The following is a 10,558-nucleotide window of genomic DNA, read 5'->3' as shown; positions in this document are numbered from 1 at the left end:
TGTACATCCTTTGTGGTACAAGTAGAGTGTACATCTACTTGGGTTGTTATACTGAGAACAAGAGAGGGTATATCTCTTATGGATTAGTTCAAGTGGAGCGTACATCCACTTGGTTGTTCAAAGAGAACAAGGGAGGGTACATCCCTTGTGGATCTTTGCTTGTAAAGGATTTTACAAGGTTATTGGAAATCTCAAGAACCGGTGGTTGCTTGGGGACTGGATGTAGGCACGGGTTGTTGCCGAACCAGTATAAATCTTGTGTTTGTCTTCTTCTTCCCTACACTCTTTAATTTCCGCTGTGTACTTTTTATTTCCGCTTTACTTTTGTCTAAGTTATTGTTTTTTTTCTTTACTTTCTTATAACTTAGTAGTAAAGCCTAATTGAATCTAGTAACATTAACAAGGATAAATTTTTAATTAGTCAAGACACGTTCATAATTAATTCAACCCCCCTTCTTAATTATTCCGAGGCCACTTGATCCAACATCTTTTATTCCCTTCATTTCACGGTGCCTTTGTTACTGTAGAAGCAAGCTTCATGATGAATCAAGATTGATTCAAAGAAGTTTTAATGATAACAAAGGTGATGACAAAAAGCTCAAAGGTCAAGAACACTTCATGATAACAAAGGTGATGATCTCAAGAATAAAAGAATGAGTTCAAGATGTTCAAGATTGAATCAAGAATCAAGATTCAAGGCTCAAGCTTCCAAGAATCAAGATCAAGATTCAAGACTCAAGATTCAACAATCAAGAGAAGAATTAATAAAGATAAGTATGAAAAAGTTTTTTCAAAAAATGAGTAGCACATGGTTTTTTTTTGTCAAAACCTTTTTACCAAAGAGTTTTTACTCTCTGGTAATCGATTACCAGATTATTGTAATCAATTACTAGTAGCAAAATGGATTTGAAAAAGTTTTCAACTCAATTTACAATGTTCCAATTGATTTCAAAATGTTGTAATCGATTACAATGTTTTGGTAATCGATTACCAGTGTGCTTGAACGTTGAAATTCAAATTCAAATGTGAAGAGTCACATCCTTTCACAAAAAAGCTTTGTGTAATCGATTACACTGATTTGGTAATCGATTACCAGTGATAGTTTCTGAACAAATCAAAAGATGTAACTCTTCAAATGGTTTTTGACTTTTTCAAATTGGTTTTAAGTTTTTCTAAAGGTCATAACTCTTCTAATAGTTCTCTTGATCAGACATGAAGAGTCTATAAAAGCAAGGCTTTGTTTTGCATTTCAAATCAATCAATCTATCAATCTATACATCTATCTTTTCCAATTCGTTCTTTACACAAGCAATTTTTCCACTTTGATTTCTGAGTCTCTTTGAACTTCTTCTTCTTCTTCCTTGTGCCAAAAGCTTTCCACAAAGTTTTCTGGTTTTCCAAATCTTGAAAACTTGTGCTATTCATTCTTTTCATCTCTTCTCCCTTTGCCAAAAAGAATTCGCCAAGGATTAACCGCCTGAATTCTTTTTGTGTCTCTCTTCTCCCTTTTCCAAAAGAACAAAGGACTAACCGCCTGAATTCTTTTGTGTCTCCCTTCTCCCTTGTCAAAGAATTCAAAACGACATAGTTTGAGAATTCTTTTGATTCTTCCCTTTCCCATATACAAAAGATTTCAAAAGACTAACCGCCTGAGAATTCTTTTGTATCCCCATTCACAAAGTTTCAAAGGTTTAATCGCCTGAGAACTTTTTCTTAACACTTTGGAGGGTACATCCTTTGTGGTACAAGTAGAGGGTACATCTACTTGGGTTGTTGACTGAGAACAAGAGAGGGTACATCTCTTGTGGATCAGTTCTAGTGGAGGGTACATCCACTAGGTTTTTCAAAGAGAACAAGGGAGGGTACATCCCTTGTGGATCTTTGCTTGTAAAAGGATTTTTACAAGGTTGGAAAAGAAATCTCAAGGACCGCAGGTCGCTTGGGGACTGGATGTAGGCACGGGTTGTTGCCGAACCAGTATAAAAACTCTTGTGTGTTTGTCTCCTTCTTCCTTACTCTTTTAATTTCTGCTGTGCATTTTAATTTCCGCTTTTACTTTTGGTTAAGTTTCTCTTCTACTCTTTATTCACTTAACAACATAGTAAAAGCCTTAGAAGAGTAAATTTTTAATTAGTAAAGGTTTAGGAATAATTAATTCAACCCCCCTTCTTAATTATTCTGAGGCCACTTGATCCAACAGTTACTCATCCTCATGTTCTACTAGCTTGTGGGTCCTTGATGTCTCCCTTGAGATCATGGTTGTCAACGTATTAGAGGTTCTTAGATCCCAATTTCACTTTGATTTTCACTTTGTTTGAACCAGTCTAGACGTGTTAAGGTTAGGATTTATGGAACTGTGGGTGTACAGAGGGGTAATTGAGTTGAAACAAATACTGACAGTTTTTAACCGTCAGTAAATTTAAATTTGATTTTGAAATAAATACAAACGGTTTTTGAGCCGCCACAAATCATGTTATTAAATATTTAACGAATAGATCATGAATCTAAAACAAAACTTTTCAAATATCAAAGAATAGATTCAAAGGATAAATTTATCAGGGATTAAACACAAAATTTGAGTATATATTAGGAATCAAAAATGTCTTTTTTAATCAATTTTTATTTTTACCGGTTTGACTAATCTATTGACTCTTCAGCTAGTTTTCCATTCGATCTGATTTTCAGAACAAAGTTTCTTATGAAAAAAATATCAGGTTTTTTATATCATCACGTTCTCTTGTTTCGAATAGTTGAATATCATAGTAGGCCAAAAAGTGTCGGTGATCATATGATATCCTTATTGGGTAATGAAGGTGGATCCACTTGTACATGTGCTTCATGGATTGAGGATAAACGTGGAATCTTTCTTCCACTAGCTCAAGCACATCATGCCCATCTTATGTTCTATACACCTTTTTGTCCAAGTAATTATTCATAAAATATTTTTGACTTATTATATAATGTGACTTTATTAAATTTCAATAAGCTCGTTTATAGTTTGTTATAGTTTAAAAATATCCACATTATATTATGAAAAATTGCATTGAAAAGATAGATAACTTATCCATACACATTAGTCTCATCTTAAATTAATATATGCCATGGAAAATGATAAAATTAAATGTTGAATGAGAAAAATCTCTATAATTGTTAGATAACTTTTTTTATGAGGTTAGATAAGTTAACAAATATGGATTTAAGCAAGTAGTGCATTTTTTTAAAGAAGTTAAAGTTTCAAAATTTTAGTTAGGGGTTTGTAAACTTTAAAAGATGGCAAATGCTAATTCATTGATTAAGAAATTGAAATAATTTCTTTTACATTATGAGTGTAACTCAGTTGGTAACTCACATTTAAGTGTTTTTCTTAAAGGTTCATATTTTTAAGTTTGATTAAGTGTCAAATAGAGGATTAGTTCTACTTCCGACTCATAGGATTAAAGCTTGTAAAAATACCATGGGATCTCATCGAAGAGCCAAAAATCCTAATTACGATGATTACAATTTTTTTTATTAAAATTTGACTAATACAATTTTACCGTGATTTCCAATATATTTCTAATATAAGTTCCATTAAAACCTTTATATTTTGAATTCTTTTACTATTGGCCTAAGAGCAATTAGATTGAATCTTACCATATGAATAGAATTTGAACTCAACATATAAAGACTAACAAATCAAACAAAAATTTAAGAGTTTTGTGAGGAATAGGGGAATAGGGATGGTAGTTTGATCCTAATCTAATGGATACCTACAAATTTTTCATAATGTATAAGTTGTTTTTTTATCTATTAAATACATTTGCACTACTAAAAATAGTGTATTCCATGACGCGCATTTAAAGTTGATCATCACAAAACTATCTTTGTTTGGGGGCGGTGGTATTTTTGTAAATACTGGCAACATTTCAAAGACAACAAGGTTTTCACAAAATTGCCTTTGTTTTACACTATTCAAAAATGGTTTCGCAAAAAACGGTCTTTAAATTTAGGAAATTTTAAATTTGAACACCTGACTCTTCCTCTCCTCGCTTCACTTGCTCTCCTCTTCCCAATGCCTTCTCTCCTCTTCCCTAGGTTCTCGAGAAGACACGTCTAGTAAAATAAAGGTGTAGGAGCTTCGAATGGAGCTCCTCAACCATGGACTGCCCACCACCGGAACCAAACCCACTCTACTAACCATATTCCCACTCTTTCTTATTTATCTCTCTCTAACGCATCCATTGACAATCCCAGGTACATAGGCTTGAAGCCGCTTTTCGCAAACAAATGACGAGTGACGGTGGTGCTTGTTCTCCTCGTAGGACTAGAAAGAGAGCAACAGATTCGCACAATGGGGATTTGAGCCACTCTGAAGAAATCGAGGTTGTAGAGGAGACAAAAAGTGAGGAGGAAGAGGAGAAGATAGTCACCACTGGCAAAAAGGGCGTGGCGGTTCTCGTCCAGTGGCTTCCGGATTACGTGAAGACAAACTATCATGTTGTGTGACTGGTGAGTCTAGTAATGGTTACAATGTTAACCTCATGCTGCATTTTTCGTTTTCTTCATGTAACTTGATGTGCCTTTTTGCAATGAACTTTGGATCTCTTGCCCTTGATCATGAAATTAGTTCACTGTCTCTTTTATAAAAGGCATTCTTATAGACTAAACTTCACTCTTTTCTTGTCAATGGTGAATTGGTAACTGGTACTGTATTTACTTGGAGTTTTACTAGTGGATGAGGAGCAAAAAGAGGAAGAAACTCTTTCGATTGGTTTATTTTCTTGTTTCAGAGAATTCTACACTATAATTCCTCATGATTTTGGATTCAAAAAAATGCGTATGCTATCTCTCTCTATCTCATTTATCTAAAGAACACATGCACCATTTTATTATATAATGGTTCGAAATCATAAATAAATTCTCATGGTAATTATGCATTGTTTTTTTTATAGGAATACTAACATGAAAGTAATTGTAATAGCAGGTGAGTTTGAATTGACACCACTCAGAAGTAAAAACGAAAGTTAGAAATGGTAATCCTTGTTCCCAGATGCATGTATTGACCTGCTTATTCTGGTTGCTCATAGATTATCATTATTATTTTCTTATATTTGGATGGTTGATTTTCTAATGAGGATTGTTATATACATAAATTATATACTTTCATTTATGATTCTGTTGGCTCTCCTATTAGCCTTGGTAGCTTCCTCTTGTCCCCTTGGGGCCAACTTCAATTTTTTGAAATTATTCTAGAAAATAAACTTATAGCTTTGTTTGTTTAACCATTGACATTAATTGATTCCTTATACTCAAAGGTTGAGGCACTTGCTGAAATTGAGGTTGCCACGAAGCTGAAACTGTATTCATACTGGATAAGCTCTTGTTCCTCCCAAGTCTGATTTGCTCTCAACCTCAAAGGTACTACTCACTTCTTCTTTCTTACTTCCAAATCTCAATCTCTCACCTTCCCTTTTCTTTTGTTTAGGACTACCTTACGATTACCTAGCAGTCACATCATTTTCTTACCCTAGTTTGTTTTTCTGTTCATGTTCCTCCAAATTCAATGCAATATAATATTTGTTAAGCTCAGATCAATTCAATTTCCTCTTTTACCTGTGTTCAGAGTTTCTTAAGCTCAATCCCATTGGATTTGTTCCTGTGTTAGTCGATGGAGATTCAGTAATTGTTTACTCTTTTGCCATTATTAGGTCAGACTCAGTCACTCATTCCTTCTTTTCTTTTACTTCCCTTCTCCATTTTCTCATCTCTTCCAAGTCTCACATCCAGTATTTGGAAGATAAGTATCCTGACCCTCCTCTGCATATTCACCAAAGAGCCATCAATTTCCAAGTACTACTGCAACTGTTTCAACTTTCAAAACTATATTTATATTTATTTCACTAACACTTCCCTTCTCTTCTAATCATTTTCACAAGCTGCCGTTATTGTTTCCTCATCTATACAACCTTTTCAAAATTATACTGTAGTGGTGCATTTTAAGTTTCCTTTTTCTTTCTTTTTATTTAATAATAAAACATGTGTAGATGTTACCTTATTGCTCATTTATTTCTTTTTTTTTAATCAACTTTAGGTTTGTATCATGCATTTATTGTCAATTTGTTATGTTCCTTTTGTATTTGTAGAAGTACATAGGGGAAAAAGTTGGCGTTGATGAAAAACTTCCTTGGACCCAGAGTGTAATTGGAAAAGGCTTTATGGGTGAGTTTAAATTAAAGTATCATTGCTTCATTTCTTCTCCCTGGTAGTTAACTACTACATTTGTACTATGAAATATATTCTGTTTGCATTCTTAAAGTCTGAATTCATGTGTTTATTTAGTTTTTCAAGTATTAGGCTGAGTTAGTTAATTACTATAATTAGTTTTTTTTGTTAATAACTGCTTGACAGTTTCCCTGTTAGAGTTTAAGTTATTCTTACCATTCATAATATCATGTATCTAAGGAACCCTTGTACCATCACTTCCAATAATGAATACAAAATTCATTTTTTTCTTCCATCAGTTAGTATCAGTAGAGATCCTTTCTTTTTGCTTTCTGATTATTCAATCCCTTCAAGCTTTTCTATGAGAATTGTCAAACATTTATTAACTGAAAACTAACAAACTAAACTCCAATATCATTTTCCTCTTTACTGTTTTTTATATTAAATGTTCTTTTTTGATAAAAAAAACATCTTAATTCATTCATTTACTTTGAATTTAACTTTTATTGCTCTTTAATTATGCAATACAAACTATTTTTGTATTTTTATTACATTTTTAATTCACTAAAATTATACCAAAAAAGTGTGATGGTTGGCAAAATCAAAACAGGAAACTAGTAGAATGAAATTAGCAGTGTTGTTACAGTCAGCTACATCAACACTCAATTTGAAATTAGACATGCCCATGTAGAAGTAAACCAATGAGCAAGAGAATATTCATGCGTATTCAGAAGTCCTAAACCTCAACCAACTCCATGCTGCAACAAAAATATTTTGAAATAATTCTTCTTCTTTAAAGGTTTGATTTCTGAAAATGTATGAGTTTCTCACCTTCCAAATATTCCAAACAACCATACAACAGACTACCCTCCACCTATTCATCACTCTTTTGGCCAAGGAGATCCCCTACCAATGCTAAAAACTAGCCTTTGAATCTTTAGGAGAAGCCACTTGCAAGTTAATCCACCTTGAACATAGTAACCAAATTCTAGATATAAATTTTCAGGAGAAAAATAGATGTGGTGTATTTTCTTCCACTTCGTCACATAAACTGCATATATAATTATCATTTTCCAGTGAAATTCCTCTTTTCCTCATGTTGCCTTTTGTCTAAATCTTACCCTTGAACACTTTCTAAATAAAGTGAGAAACATTTGGTGGAACTTTAATCTTCCACAAAACACAATATTAGGGATCAGGTTGGCCACCAAAGTCCATGATGAGTCTTAAGTCCATAACCACGAATCTTCCTTGTTCTCATGAATCACAACTGAGTTGATAATTTGTTCCAGCTCCTGGACAAGTGGTTCTTCCCAGACAAATTGATCCTACCTCCACTCAAGATTCCATATCCTAGTGCGGTCTCTCCATTCCCCCAACTCCTTGACAACAATACCTTGTTTAGAGGCAATTGAGAAGAGGCATACAAATTTATCAATAAGTGGTGAATCTCCCACCCAATGATCTTCCCAAAACCTAATAATTCCCCCCATGACCTAGCTCCCACATGCACATCTTATCAAACCATCTCTCATTATTATCCGCATCGCAAAATTTTCTCAAATCTATTCACCAAATTGATGATGCATTAGAACCCTCCCCTTCCATAATTCTTTTCCACCCTCCATATTTTGACTCTACCACTCTACCCAAAGGGATTCATTATTGTTGAAAAGCCCCTACCCCATTTCCCAAGTAGGGCCTCATTCAATATAGTAATATTCTTGATGCCCAACAACCTTCACTATTTTGGGTACACACATTTTCTCCCAACTACACCATTGTATTTTCTCCCTCCCCTCATTTTCAACCCACAGAAACTTTCTTTGAATAGCCAAAATCCTTTCCACAACACTTTTAGGAGCTTTGAAGAATGAGAGGTAAAATAGCGGTAGTGATGTCAAGACCAAATTAATCAAACAAATTCTTCCGACAAAGGTCAAATGAGAATGTTTCCAAGCGACAAGTTTTTTTTTATTGAATTCCCAATTATAGGCTCCCATGTCTCCAGCCTCCTTGGATTAGCCCTAATCGGGATGCCCCAATACACAAAAGATACTTCCAAAATTCTATAATTCAATAACTCTACATACTTCTCAGTCAACCTCCAATCCACCCCCACCCCACTGAAGCAACTTCTATTGAAGTTAACTTTGAGGCCCAATGCTACCTCATAACAACGCATAATACTCTTGATGACCATCACATTTTCCAATGATGCCTCTCCCACAAATAATGTGTCATCTGCGTATTGTAATAAATTAACCTCCACCCTATCCTTCCTAACCTTAAAACCATAATAAGGATTTTTCTTCGATGCTTTTCTCATCAACCCTCAAAGGCCCTCACCCATAATGGTAAATAAAAAAAGGGCCAAGGGATCTCCTTGTCTAATCCCCCTTTGCATAACAAATTCTCCCAATGGACTATTGTTAATTAAAACGGATATAAAGCTAAAAGCTAGGCACCCATGAAACCAAGATCTCCATTTTACACAAGAGCCAAGCCTAGCAAGCATATAATCTAAGAATTCCCAGCTTATTGAGCCATACATTTCCTCGTAGTCCAATTTAAAGATTATGCATGACTTTTTATTTCTCCTAGCTTCATCCAACACCTCATTTGCAATGATCACACTTTATAATAAACTCCTCTCGACTAGAAATGCACTTTGGTGATCATCAATTACCTTAGGGAGTACATTCTTCAACCTATTTGCAAGCAATTTAGCCCCCACTTTGTACTTGCAACCCATAAGAAAGATGGGCCTAAAATCACCCAATCCTTGAGGGTTATCCACCTTAGGGATCAAAGAAATAAAGGAGGGATTGGGTCCCTTAGGGAAGACCCCCCTCCTATAAAATTCTTACAAAACCTTCATAAAATCATTTTTCATTGTGCTAAAAAATGGCTTAATAAAATTAAAGTTAAGGTCATCCAGGCTCGTGCTTTTGCTACCCCTACACTCCCATATCGCCTCCTACACCTCCAACTCGTCAAATTTAGCTACCAAAAAGGCATTATCTTCCACAGAGATTTTATCAAAATGCAGCCCTTCCATCAAAGGCTTATCCCTTCATGTCTTCGAAAATTAGCATGAAAGTAGGATTTTCCCTCTTCCTTAACCAACCCAGGCTCTTCCACTTATACTCCTCGAATATGTAAGCCCTTCAAAGCATTTCTGCTCCTCCAATTTACAAAAGCATGAATTTTTTTGAATTACTACCCCCTTCCTTTATCCATTTAATCCTTGCCTTTTTTTCGAAGAATTGATTCATAATTTGTAGTGATCCTCCAAAATTCTTCTTGAAGTTTTCTTTTCATAGTAATATCATCCTCCGATAGATCTGTCGACTACCATTTTAACTTAATCTCATTCATCCTCCTCACAACTTCTTGTTGACTAGATAACAAGTTTCCAAAGTGTTCCATATTCCAAGCTTTCAAGCCCTTCTTAAGTCCTTTCAAATTTCCCTTTAAGACAAAGCTCCTCCATCTTTGGACCTATCAATTCTACTCTTATCCTTCCCATTAGGCCTATACCAAGTGAAGTTCCTCCCAACCAAAGGAATATCATCTAATTCCATGTCAAGTATGAATTGGTTGAAGTCTCTTCTCTCCCCACTCCCATAATACACTACACTTTCCCCTTCCTTTCCTCTAGTTTACGCACACAATTGAAGTCATCAACCACACACCAAATCCTTATGCTACTAGCTTGTTCCTTTCTCTTCAATCCTTTTTTTCTATTCTAGATTACATGATGAATACACATTCACTGTAGTGACTACCTTGGCCACCTCTTTCCACACACCTTTAAGCCCAAGAAGCCCATCTCCAACAAAAGGGTTCGACAGTTTGAAAAAAGCATCACTGTACGCAAAGGAGACCCCTTGAAGTATTATTTGCCAGGGAAGCCACCCAACAACCTCCTTATACCTCCATAATAATTGGTAGAGGGATTTGGTAATAACTCATTTTTTAGTCTCCGGGAGGTATTCCAATTGGATATCCTCTTTTATAAATAGCCTCCAAACAAATTTTCACTTTAGCCCTCCCTCCAAGCCCCATCACATTATATGGGAGGACCTTCATAAGTAACCTTTATTGCACCCCTCTTGATACTTCCTCATATCATTTTCCTTTTCTTGTGAATCCCTTATTTCCATTACTACAAATTTTTTCACCATTCTCTTATTCCCTCTCCTATTAATCATCCCCATCTGTAATTCAATACCCCACAACTTCCTCGTTGCATCAACATCATTATTTGACTAGTACATTCTATTGCGATTCTTACTATTCTCATCCAATAAATTATTGTTGAATTCATAGCACGCACCTCTCTAAATCTTCC

The 10,558-nt window shown here is 34.9% G+C and overlaps 1 pseudogene; it reads left to right on the top strand.

The window, feature by feature from the left end:
• The first annotated feature begins 4,266 nt into the window (after nucleotides 1-4,266).
• LOC114398693 lies at nucleotides 4,267-7,558 on the top strand (annotated as a pseudogene).
• The last annotated feature ends 3,000 nt before the right edge of the window (nucleotides 7,559-10,558 follow it).

The sequence above is a fragment of the Glycine soja genome, chromosome 19 (genome assembly GCF_004193775.1).
Source record: "Glycine soja cultivar W05 chromosome 19, ASM419377v2, whole genome shotgun sequence".
NCBI lineage: Eukaryota > Viridiplantae > Streptophyta > Magnoliopsida > Fabales > Fabaceae > Glycine > Glycine soja.
Note: the sequence above shows the minus strand (reverse complement) of the source record. Positions and strands in the feature narration are given on the sequence as shown.